A 13,669-nucleotide genomic window follows, 5' to 3' on the forward strand; every position below is an offset into this window, starting at 1 on the left:
TTTTCTCCTTGAAGGCTTGTATTTTAAAGAGAGGGCATTCAGGTCCTGGCAAAGACGGTTCTGCGTGGTAGAAGATTTACATCTCAAAGGGGTGAGGGAAGAATGTATAATGCAAGCCTTCTAAAGTAACTGCTCTAAGAGGAGGTTTAGAGGCCAGTCTACCTATCAGTGGGTTTTGGTTGGAACAGAGTAAAATCTCCTGGCAGCTCTGAGCTTTCTAAGCAAGAACTTAAGGGTACTGGAGTCAGCATCCTGGGGTTGCAGCCCTGAGCAGTAGGAAACGATGCTAGTGTTGGTTCAAGTCTTTTAGGCTGCTGTGTATGTTGTGGGCTGGAGGTGCGTGAACAAAATCATTTGCACTGTGAGTTGGAGTTCTCACAGATCATGACTGAGACTTAGTTAAGAAGGGAGTTCAGAAGACCCTGACTAGAGGCTAGTCAAGGAAAGTCTTTGCCACTTTTAAACATTCTTAAGCAATGGAGCACTCAGTTTAATTCCTCTGAAAATGTATTATTACATATTTAATTTTCACGACTTTCATATAAAACATTGCTTCTTTCTAGCAATCCTGACACTTTTATAGACCATCTGAAAGTAAAAGACTTACTGGGACAAACTGAATTGCACTTTATACCCAATGAACTAAATACAAGTGTTTAAATCTAGAAAACATGGCTACCCAGATATTCTCAAACTTCTTAAAACTAAGGAACTAATATTATTTGCTGGGAAGATGTTTTGCATACAGAAATCCATTGTTTAGTTCTAGAAATTTTGACTTGGCCTCCATCCAAGCCTAAGGCTTTGGCATGTATGCTTTCTGTCACAATTAAAAGAGTATTTTTAGTTGTTATTTGTTCCGCTAGGGAACCAATGAGATTTAAGTTTGTTCTTTCTAGGATTTAACAAAAATCAATTGTAAAAGGCTAAAATCCTCCAGAATTTAATTTTGTTTTGTATGCTCAGAGTATTAGCCACTGAATCATCAAAACTTACTCCTCCATTCCTGATGCCACCTCTAAAAATATACTGGAGATATAACCACATCCTCTGGTTAGCAAAAGGGAGGTACAAATTAATTTCAATCAGGTTGAAATTTTATAATATTGAAATTGCTTAGAAGATAATACGCCTCCTGAGAGGACTGTTCGAAAGGAGAAAAGGCGGTGATGGAATTCCCCATTTCATTATGTGCTTTATTTGGAAGTGTTTGTTACGGTAATTCTTGAATTTGTCCAAACATGCTCTTGTAGCTTTATTTTTATTGAGTTATCTTATCCAACACAGATTGAAAAAGTGGGATGAAATAGATCTATAATTCCAATAATGACGCACAGCCTCTAACTTAGAACTTGATTGTATTCCATATATTCTACATTTCTTTGGATTTGGTAATAGCTCTCTGCCCTTCTTCCTTCCTTTCTTATTTCTTCCCTCACTTCTCTGTCACACTTCTGTTTCAAACTCTTTCAGGGTTCTTTATTATTTGCAGGCTGGTTCTTGATCTTTAATGATCATAAAAGTACCTGTTGGGACATACAGCATTCTTAAAGAATACCCCAAGATGATTCTGATGCCACTTTTAAGGAACATTAATAAAATAAGTCAATAAATCTGCTCATAAGGCATGCACTCCCTTTATAATGCGTCACCTGCATGTAACACCTGTGCTCACAACCCTCCCTCTGTCCCCTACTGCAGCCACATTAAACTATTTCTCTTTTCCTGAGGAGGTTTGTTCTCTCATACATCCGTATTGTTGCACATAATGTGCCCTTTCAGATGTAGTTAATAAATTAATTTAATCAGGAGTCATTTCTCAAACCCATCAGAAAAACTCAGACTAAAATTTATGATACTTGAATACTTGAGGCAAAAAGTTTCATGTCCATGAAGTCCATAAGTCATTTTATCAATTCATAACTAGAATAATGCAGAAATTTACTAAAAGGTCATCTTTTATATGCTTGCTTTCTCTCTTCTTAGAACTCAATACTTTTTGATTGGTTGATTGATTTGTATAATAAACTCTATGACCTTATAACTTGCAACACAATCTCCATTTTTACCCACATCAGTGCACCCAAATATAATCGTGCACAGTATTATCACCTAAATACTAAAACTGCCAAAACTCTCTACAGATAAATTTTCCAACTAGTTACTCAATTTACCATTTTTTATTTTGGTATTTTTGTGTTTGAAAATTTTATGACTGTTTTAACTCATAAATTTTTATGTAAATATTGAAGTCTTCTAGTGTCTTTTTCTAAATTTGCTCTCTAATATGTTTATAATAGACCCTGCTATTTCATTTTTATCATCAGCAGTGATAACTAGTGTTGAGTAAGAGCTCTGAAATTAGACCTAGTTTAAACATTTTTGATGCAAACGTAATATAACAGTTCTTAGCAAGGCAGTGGCATAGCATCGATATTTTAATGTATCGTGGATATCTGGGTCTTTGCTCTACCGAGTGGACCATGGTGGTGTGCCTTCCTCGTGTATTGATTATGGCCATGTTTTACAAAATATGGACATGAACCATGGATAATTGCATAGCAGCATCATGATTCCTTCTCTTTGAGATTCAAAGTGATCAGAATAGATGGAAAAGAGTGTACCTGGTGGAGAGCAGTTAACAGAGGTAACAAGAAAGGACAGCACACAAAGGGGACATTTGGATGGGTACCAAGCCTCAATTCCAAAGTTGAGATTCCTTCAGAGGAGTGTTGATTATGTCTGCTCCTCTGGTCATGTGTGAATGTTTTAGGGAAAGGACAGTATGTGGATAAATTAGATATGCTCTAATATTCAAAACTGCAGCCATTGAGACCTAGACTGTCTCCATCGCAAGCCCTGAATGGAAAACCTCCCTGAGGGTTAGTCTCCTCCCTCATGCTCAGAGTGAGAGTAAGAACTCGTGGCACAGATGTGAACCATCTCTGATGGACACCCAGGGCTTCAGACTATCTATCGGTAGAATAACCTGTTACTTGTCCAGGAGTATTAAAGTTTGTCCTCAAGAAGGGATGTCTTAAGTTATGACCACTCTAAGCAGAAGCTGAAATGCAGATTTGGGGGGGGGAGGGTAATTAGATTTATTTAATGGAGGTACCAGGGATTGAACCTAGGATCCCATGCCTGCTAAACATGCACTCTACCACTGAGCTGTACCCTCCCTCCAAATGTAGATTTTTATGGAAGGGACTTACTGAGGGATTACTTTTGGGAGAAAGGGAGTAGGAGACACAAAACAGGGAAAAGAAAGAAAGTCAAAGATGTCTGAAGACAAGGTCTTAGCCCCAGCAAGCTCTCATGCGGAGCTCCCGCCAAGGAGAGGGGGCTGGCCTGTTGTATCCTCATGTCAGCAAGTCTTTGGACAATTCATAGACAATCTGGAAACTACATTTGGAGAAAAAGGATTAACAGATTTTTTTTTTGAAAAGTAAGTGAACATTAATAAAGTGCTTTGAGTTTCAAACTTCTATCTTTTAAAATATAAGACAAAACAAAAACTGAGTTTGAACTCAGATGACTCTTTCTTATGTAACTGGTGATCTGTTCTAACTTCAACCCTGAGGGGTTCACTAGTATCTATGCACATGTGTGAGTATATATATTTGAAGACTCACGTATGAAATCCCTATTTCTGTTCACAAGAGTCTGAAGCAGCTTTATTCTTAACTGAGGTTTAAATTGCACAAATAAAAATTCCTCTGCATAAAGTGGATGGTTTGATGAGTCATTTAATTCCAGTATCTCTGCCTTCATATTTGCTTTCCAAATTATACCAATTTCAATTCCTGGGCAATCTGTTTTCATCATGTATGTTGATTCTAAAAGTTCACCATCAACGAGACTGTCTGCTGTATGAAATGCTCTGTATTCTTGTTTTAACATTGTATTATTGTAATTGCTTAATTATTTATTTTAATCAGCAAAACAGCATACTGCTTGTATGCATTTAGTGTGTACATTTTTATTTAGTGAACATGGATATTAATCAGATTTCTCTTTTAAAATAGGTTATGATAGTCAGATTTCCCTTTATGTTCTTACACATTTTAGTGTTTTGAAGCTGCCTATTATTTCTTTCCATGTGGCTAACATACTGGAGATATTCCACAATATGCAACTAGATACACTTTTAACCAAGTTTTCAGATTTATAACTGCCATCAAGTTTTAAGACTGCTGTTTGCTTTGAGTTTTATTAAATACTTAAAAAAAATACTAATCTCAACAGAACCAGGTAAACTGAAATGCCAATTACAAGAAAATGGTAACATACTACCAAAACCTAAAGGTAAGGAATTAATATTTTATTATAAGAATATCTTAAAAGCAAATGGCTGGGGGATTTGTACAACATAATAGATATTTTCTTCCAGCCACCTTGTTTAATCCTGAAAAATGCAATTTGCCACAAAACCAGAATGCTGCTCTCAAGCCTTCCTGTTTAATAAATTGGTTTTTATTTTGGGTCTTGAAATTATGACTCCAAATAGAATTACTTGAGTTTAAAAAAACCCATCTTTTTGCTCTTCTGTAATTTTTTTTAATCTGTGTTCTCATTTTGTTCTTTTAGTAAATGTCATTTTTAGACTTATGATCCACACTCACATCAACAGCTGTTTTTCCCCTGCATTCTGGGTCATACTCATGCTAACTGCAAATTGATGAGTATTTCTTTAAGCAAAGTATTTAATTTAGACTGGAGGTTCTGACCCTAATCTAAAACATCTTACATGGTCAGTCACCTGAACATGCTTATGATTTGGTTTCCTTCTGGGTCTCTAATGACTCTTCCTCACATATAGAACAACTTTACACTTGATCAAACATTAACTGACATTTGGGAGGACAATTTTCTTCCTATGATTGCTTCATCTGAGTGTTACGTTTTGCAATCTAAAAAGTTAGATACGTACATTTGTGCCTACACTATTCAGAGATTTGTATTTATTTCCTCTGCTCTTGCCCATTTAATCATTATGCTGGTTATTTTAACCGGTATTCCTGTGGCAAATATGTGGATACAACTCTGATCATTATAATTGCTAAATCTTTCTAAAATTAATGGGAGAGAGTTTATTAAAAGTTCCCATTTACTTAAGCAACATGAATTTTGAATTATAGTGGAGCTTGTTCAAATGTAATTATGATCTCTTAATGACTTCCAATTGATTTTTGTTATGGCTGCCTCAATTAGAGAGCACCTAATTAATTTACTTTACTAAATAATAACACTGATCATGACCAGTGTCAGAATACCAGTGTTCTGAGCAAGCAAGTTGAAAAATATTTATAGCAGCAAAAACAAAGAATCAGTATACTTCAGAAATAAAGGAGACTTTAGAGCTCATCCAGAAAATCCTTTCATTTCACAAATAGGAGATTTAGGTGTAGACAGTTTGCAAAATTTGTCTCTAGACATAATAATGAAACAATAACGAATAGAATCCAGTTCTTCTGATCCTTTTCACTTTCATTTGTCCTTTCTGATCATATACCTAGAAATATTGTTTGGTTTGGAAAGCTTGTCCATATGGTCAATAACTTACCATTTCCTTTTTCTTTTCCATAACACACATTATGATAGAGAGATGAGTGGACCAAGACATCTGATAACAATTCTATCTGTTCTATCGTCACTAATGAATCCAGATGAGACTAGAGTCACATTTCATGTTTTGGAGCTCATGGTTTATTAAACATGTATTCCAAGCTAAACATAGAATTGATTTTAGGTGTAATATTTCCCAAATAATTCGAGTCTTACTGATTCTTTAGCCTGAAAGACAGTGGGGAGTAAGAGGTGATCTAAAATGTTGCATTTTAATACCATGTCAGCATTCAATTGAATAACTGATGTTATTTATTTAATCTGAGAGACCAAAAATCAGAATATCCCATTTTGAATGGTGGTTTTAAAAAATAATGTTCTGATCATAAATATTTATTGCTATATATATTCTTGAGGATTAACTTCCCAGGGGGTCTGAAAGTGTGCTCTGAGACTATCAATATCAACATCATCTGGGAACTTGTTAGAGATGATATTTCGCTGGCTCAACCCAGATCAACTGACAGCAATTTGTGTTTTAAGAAGCCCTCTTGGTGATTCTAGTGCACTCTAACTTTGGGAACCACTCTTATTTAACAAATTTTAAGAACAAGGTAAATATACTTCTAATAGAAAATGCTCATCGACAATGCAAAAATTTTTACACTGCTAATGAGTGAAACAGATTAGAAATATTCTCAATACATGTCTGGAATTTGAGTTTCAACATGTTTTAAGCTGAATGATATGCACCACACTGTATCTAAGATTAAAAAAAAAAATCTTAGGATGGCATGTGTAAATTTTGAAAAGCCAAACTGACAATGCAATTTTGAAAATATTTCTAAATTCTTTCATTTCAGCATAAATGAGTATTCAGAGTTATAGTTATTCAGTAAGATCATTTAAAATATTTCTAACCTAGAGAAAAGTGATGCACCTCTCCAATGCAGTACAAATAGAAATACTGAATTATCGGCAATGTTCTTCCATATCAACTTCCTTCCAACAGAGCAGCAGTAAAACTCTACTGTACCTTACCCAATACCCACGATCATGTAACATATTTTAAAGAAGTGATAAAATTGCATACATACTTAAATAAGGACAGTAGTATTCAGTCACTGAATGAGTTTCTAACGGTGGAAAAGACCCTTTCAATATGGCCTTGGCTAAATAATAGCAAACCTCAACGCTTCTGGTAAGCTTCAAATATTTTAAGGTAAAACTTAATATACTGATTTTATATTTTAAATCACACAGCAGAACCAAGTTTGAATGTGAGTTAGATGATCTGGGCTCTTTAGTAACTTTGCAAATCACCTGACCTCCCTCAACTTCAGTCTCTTTATGCAGAAAACATGGGAGTCCATAAACTGATTTTGGTTCTTTTGAACTTTAAAATTTCTGGTTTGTTGCTCCATGGTTTTAAGATTTACTGTGTATGCCATGGATGGGAGAAGTATTTTTTGAGTAGTCCTACGGCTACTGAAAATGTGACTGTGAGTACCATGAGTTTCCTATACTAATCATATTTTTCATTTAGGGTAAGTGTTTATTTTAGTCACTTACATTATGAGCATGATTATCAAGAAGGGTCAGTGTTTCTGTGTTTTGTAAAGCATCAGTCATCATGCCATGAATTCTGTAAGTATTTTGGTTGGTTGGTTGCTAAGTCATAGAGTCCATATGACTTTGCTTCTAAGCTCTTGTCAAAGCCATAAAGGACAGGTCAGTCCCATTGTGGGTGATGATTTGAGACAATGTGTGTTTTGGTTTAGGATAACATGACATGAAAGGAGAGAACGGTTCTTTTCATTGGAAATATCCTTATATCATGGAAGGCCACTGTAAAAAACTATTATGAGGAATTTGAATAATATGGTTTCTTGTTGCTTTCCTGTTTGTTTCCTTCATGTTAAGTATGTAACCTGAGTAGAATACTTCCTCTACTATGATCTCTAAATGTGGAATGAGAGTATTGAATTATACGCAACAAAACTCTTGCTTACATACAATAATCCTTCATAACTAATCAGAATATTATCAATAATGAAATATTGGTCTATATATTTAATAAGAGCATGTGACCCCAGGATGCACAGTGAAGAACTAGTCTGTTAAATGACTTATGTCATTTTTTTCCAGAGAAAATTAGTATTTTCTGTTGCATTGAGAAGAACTACTTTTTTCATAGTTTACATGTGTCTGAAAAAGAAAATTCATAAACATCTATTTTAATCTTAATATGTGATATAGGTAAACCATTATCTCATTATGATGATCCTTACGTAATCTGGAGCATTTCGATGTGTGCTTGTAGCATATAAAGAACTAGGAAAATTTAAGTTGCATTATGAAGAGTTAAACTTTTGCCATCCTTGCTCTCTTTTAAATAACCAGCAGGCAAATAAAGGAAAACAAAAGGTTTCTTGAAGATTACCAAAGTTACCCATACAAACTCCTATCATTTCTATGGATTTAGTCATTAGTAAATCTCACCTTCCACTCTGTGAAGTGAGGATATGCCTGGCCATGGGCTTCTCTCTTTCAGGATGCTAATTTGAAGTATTTCCATCACTTCTCAAAGTTGTGGAATAATCCACATGCTGATCCCCCAGGAAGAATATCATAATGCAGATGTGCGATACTTTGCAGGTACAAACAGACTTTTAAAGATCACATTGCCTTTCTTCTTGGAAATGGACACTACACTTAAGATGTGAAATACAGCTTTTCTTTTGCTGGAGGCTTTCAGAGGTGCAGCTGCTGGTTGGCAAGCCATTAAGTAGGTTCAAGTTGGGAATGGAAGGTTAACAACAGCTTGTGTAATAGAAATGTAGACAAAAGATAATCCAAGTTTCCAGCTTTCAAGGGATTCACTAGCTGTAGCTGACTGTGAGCTCTGAGTATTAAATCTAATAAAGTCCTAGGCAGGGCAATGGTGGGGTTATTTCCTTTGAGAAATGACACTGTGGTTTCTGCATTTGGATCAGAAATTGACACATGGAAAGATTTTTCTTTTTCACTTTAGGGGAACCTGAACTAAAATCAAGATGTGCAATGCTTTTATGACTGTAGTTTTTATAAATGAATTAACATTTCCAGGATGAAAACCTTGAATGAAAATACTATTATAATACTGCTTCCTCCCAATTATTTTTCCAAATAATAAACTGATACAGACACTGGCATAATTTTGCAACTGTACTTCATCAAACCAAACTTCATCCTCCTAACTTAATTTTCTCTCCAGCTCCCAGTGTCATCACAGGAAGAGTCTCTAATTCAAGTGCTTCTAATCACTTTATATTTAATTTGAATATAAAGCAGAATATTAGCCAAAGAACCTTGCCATGCACAAAGGTTTGAAACATTCTAGCTTCAGTTCACTTTTTCAAGTTGCCCTTCACATATTTTCTTTCACACGTTTCTACTTACTCCAGAATGACACAGGGTTCACTGAAGACACTACCGTCACTTTACCTAAGAAGAGCTAAGTAGAAATGGTGTCTCCCTTGACGAGGACTTAACATGCTCTCAACAACTCTGCATTTGAAATCTTTACTTTTCCTAAAGAATTTGTCTTATGTGACCTTTTCTTCTTATCTAATTATTTTTTAAAGAACAGCAATCTGAGACCAATGAGAAACATACTGCTGTATCAGTCTAGCCATTTTTTAAGATTAAAAGTATATCTAAACAAGAAATATATCAAACCACAAGTAGTAAAAACAGAACTTAAACGCTAAGCCCTCTAAACCACTAAAGGGAAGAAAACTTCAACCACCACCGCCATCTATGCGTAAAGCACGTGGATGCTGCCTTTATTTGAAATTCCAAATTTCTCCTTGCTTGAACGTCTTTATGAAATACTTGATGGTTTAAGGCACTGTTAAAAATTGTTAGATTTAGATTGGGCGATTTATTTTCTAATTTGCATTTAATCACTCAGTCCAAGACTGGAGTAAAATGAATCTATTGTAGTGTTTCTAAAATGATGGAGGGTGAAAATATGACTTTTCATTAGCTATGACACAGGGAAAAGAAAGGAAAAAGAATTCACAAGAAAATGGAGGTGCTAAACAGGAAATACTGGATAATTTCTGGGTCACAGCAATTCTCCTTTGGTTTGATTTTATATTGCATTCATACTATGATCTGATTCATTTTATACACGTGCCACCTGTTTTAACACGGGTGCATACACACAGTTCTCTCCAGCCTCTTATCCTTCACAATAAACCCACCTAGTGTGAATGCTCTATGACATCTTCAACTCTGCTGAGATATTGGATTAGTCAGCTTCTCCAGAGAAACAGAACCAATAGGACACATACAGGAGATTTATCTGTAGATTTAGTTGGTTTTGGAGACCAAGAAATGTCATGATCTGCCATCTGAAAAACCGAGGAACCAGGAAACTGGTGGTATAACTCGGTCCAAAAGTCTGAGAACCAGGAGCTCCAATGCCCAAGTACAGGAGAAGCTTAAGGAGCAGAGAATTTCCTTTTTAAAAAAATTTATTTTTTAATTTTTTAGTTGAAGTATAGTCAGTTTATAATGTGTCGATTTCTGGTGTACAGCATAATATTTCAGTCATACATATACATATACATATTTCTTTTCATATTTTCTTAAATTATAGGTTACTATAAGATATTGAATATAGTTCCCCATGTTATACAGTATAAACTTGTTTATCTATTTTACAATATAGCAGTTAGTACCTGCAAATCTTAAATTCTTAATTTATCCCTTCCCACTCCTTTCCTCCCTGGTAACCATAAATTTGTTTTCTATGTCTGTGAGTCTGTTTCTGTTTTGTAAATAAGTTCACTTGTGTCTTTTTTTTTTCTTTTAGATTCCACATATTAATGGTATCATATGGTATTTTTCTTTCTCTTTTTTGCTTACTACACTTAGAACGACAATCTCCAGGTCCAGCCATGTTGCTGCAAGTGGTATTATTTTATTTTTGATGGCTGAGTAGTATTCCGTTGTATAAATATACTACATCTTTTTTATCCACTCTGTTGATGGACATTTGGGTTGTTTCCATATCCTGGCTATTGTAAATAGTGCTGCTATGAACACTGGGGTGGATGTATCTTTTCAAATTTGAGTTCCCTCTGGATATGCCTTTCTTTTACCTTTTTGTTCTCTTCTGACCATCCATGGATGGATGCCCCATGCAAACATATGTGAGGGGAATCTCTTTACTCAGCTTACTGAATCAAATATTAATTGATAGAAACACCCTAATAGACACACCTAGAAATACAGTTTTACCAGTTATTTGGGCATGCCTTAGTCCAGTCAAATTGGCACATGAAATTAACCATCACAGATAAGAACTGGGTATCTTGGAATAGGAAAATATGTGGATTCTCTAATGTGGAATATACACCATCAGGAGAAGATATTAACAGTTATGGAAATACAATGAATCATTTTAAAGGAGGAATGCACTTACTCTGCCAAACAGATTTCTAATTTCTCACACAAAATACACCAGTGCACAGCACATAAAGGATGGCACAGCAGAACTGAATGAGCATAATGTAAGAGAATTCAAATTACTGTACTGTTTATGTCTTAACATCACACATTGTGTGGAGCAGGTCTGTGGTCTGCTTTATCCCTTCATGTGGACGGTGAGGTCAGACCACACATTCTGTAATTTTGAGTCAGAAAACTGCTGATTCATAGCTCTGGTTTCACATCTGGCACGTAGATTGCACAAACGTTCCCTAGAGATAGCGTATGCTCTTTGAAGACATGGATATTGTTGAAATTAATTGAATTTATGTGACATCTGGATAAGCAGAAATGTCATGATGGCACTAAATGGCCTTATTACAGTTGCTACATATGAAGTTAGCACAAAGAGATAAACACCAAGTGCACTTCAACTGCTTAATCAGTAGCACTGCCCACATTAGCTCTTCAATGGCCCCATGTTTTCACTGCCCTTTCAACTTCGCATGATCTGACACATTTTCTTGTGGACCACGTTCTAACAAGGTCAGGCCACCTTCTAGGGGAAGCCCAGAAAAGTGTTTATGGCCCTACACAATAGTGCAATTAAGACTTCTCAGCCAAGATTCCTATCATGCTTAGTTTACAGTTTAATTACCCCCTCCAAACAATTAGAAAAAGCTCCCAACACAAAACAAATAAACCAGCAAAGAAACAAACTTCACTGAAAATGAAGACCTATCAATACAATTACTTTTAGGCTGAGAAAGAGAAGTAACGTGGTCCTTCTAAATTGTTTTTCCATTTTTATCATGCAAATTTAAACTGCTTTAAAGAAAAGCAGTTTAACAGCTTTTTTTTAACAGCCCTCTAAACAGCTGGTCTTTAACAAGTATAAAAAGCTCTATTTCAGGTTCGGATTTAGGCTAGAGGTAAGGGGGAAAAGGAAAGTCTGTGGATATAAATGTTTTGGGGAATGTTAGAGACTTTTGATAAATTTTAATAACTCATTGAAACCCACAGATTGAACTTTGCTTATTAAACTTTCTGAGACCTATCTATTGTAATAATAATAATAATCTATGTTGCTTTAAGCTAGCAATTTACAAAAGTATATTAGCAAAGAGTTTTATTTGGGAAAAAAGTCACTGTTTGCCTCTGTATATTATTATTTTGAAGCTAATTTGGAAATGTTAGACTAAGAAAACAAGATTTTTCTGTCCTAATATCTAACAAGATGATTAGTAGAAAGGGAAATTGAAAGATTAAATAGTTTACTGAATTGCCACAGGTAAAATTTTAATCCCTGTAAATGTTTTGTGTTTAACAAGAAGTTTTTCAGATTTCAGAATTTAAGATGCTGTACGAACCTGCAGAGTTTTGAAAACTCATTAATATTTAGGAAACACTAGATATAAATTTGTATTTAAAATTTAAACAGATTTGAAGTCTCAACATGTTTAACAAATTCACTTCTGATGTTCTGCACACTGATCTATTTTTATATTTAATACACAACAAAATTAATTTTAGAAAGGATGGTCCTACTTGTTGTCACTTGAAGGGAAAACAAAAACACTAAAATCCAGAAAGCTGTGTCAAGTTTTGTGCATGTTACAGGGAATTTGAAGATAAAAATGCAGTTTGCTTAAAGTAGTTCTCTCTTTCGTGAAGTTGTCTGAGAAGTAAATAGTCATTATGAAACGATATGGAAAGTGTTCATGTCATCACATGTGCGTTCAAAGTGTCCCTGAAATTGGTGAAGGTGGGTAATGACTAACTTCCTAACCCCCCAACCCAAGGAGACTCTGATTCATCTCACTTTTTCTTTGTTTGTTGGAAGACTTTTGCCATCAGTGTCTACTGTTGTCATAGCTGTTACTGCTTTTAATTCTGTTCAAACTACGATTAGCATCTCCATTTTCCTTCCTTGACTTTCTGTGTCTTCTATCCTTTTATTAGCATCTGTGTGAAAATTCTTTTTTACAGACTTCATACATCCATAATAGACATCTTTTTCTTCTCAGACATATAACAACAGTTACCCCAAAAGATAAAGACCTCAGTTCATATCATACCCGAAAGGTAAGTTCACAGTTGGGAAACAGTGCATTGTGTAGTGAAAGATTTTAAAAGATTTATTTAAAAAAGGAAAAGTACACCTCTAAGAACAGGAGGCGGGCTGATTCAAGATTGGAAAAGTGGCGGGTTTTTTATTCCCCTGCCTCTGATACCCTCACTTAGAGGTGGGCTCTTGATTGATTGACTGTTCTTGTCCCTGCAGTGCTTAGTCATGTTTGGCCCCTTTGAGCATGTCCGTACCCATGGTGTATATAGGAAAAAACAAAAAAAAAGTAGGGGTGGGGGAGACTAAATGGTAATGTTAATTATAATACATTGAGCATTGGGTCATGTCCAGTTAAGCCCTTTCTGCTATCGTGCAGTCGTGGCTGTCGGGTTCCAACCAGGTTTCTTGCTGGTGCTCATTTAGAGGAAGCAAAGTCCCTTTATGTTGGAGGTGGGCACAACGCCATCTTCCAGAATATCCTCCCTCTCCTCCACCCATCTGCCAGGTGCCCCGACTTACCTACCTACCTAACAAAACATAGGGTATTAGGTA

At 35.4% G+C, this 13,669-nt stretch overlaps 1 long non-coding RNA gene across 3 annotated transcripts in view; it reads right to left on the reverse strand.

Moving 5' to 3' along the window:
- LOC140689511 (uncharacterized) overlaps nt 1-13,669 on the reverse strand; it is a 193,885-nt gene that overhangs the window by 98,557 nt on the left and 81,659 nt on the right. The gene's annotated exons all lie outside the window — the stretch shown is intronic.

The sequence above is a fragment of the Vicugna pacos genome, chromosome 26 (genome assembly GCF_048564905.1).
Source record: "Vicugna pacos chromosome 26, VicPac4, whole genome shotgun sequence".
Taxonomy (NCBI): domain Eukaryota; kingdom Metazoa; phylum Chordata; class Mammalia; order Artiodactyla; family Camelidae; genus Vicugna; species Vicugna pacos.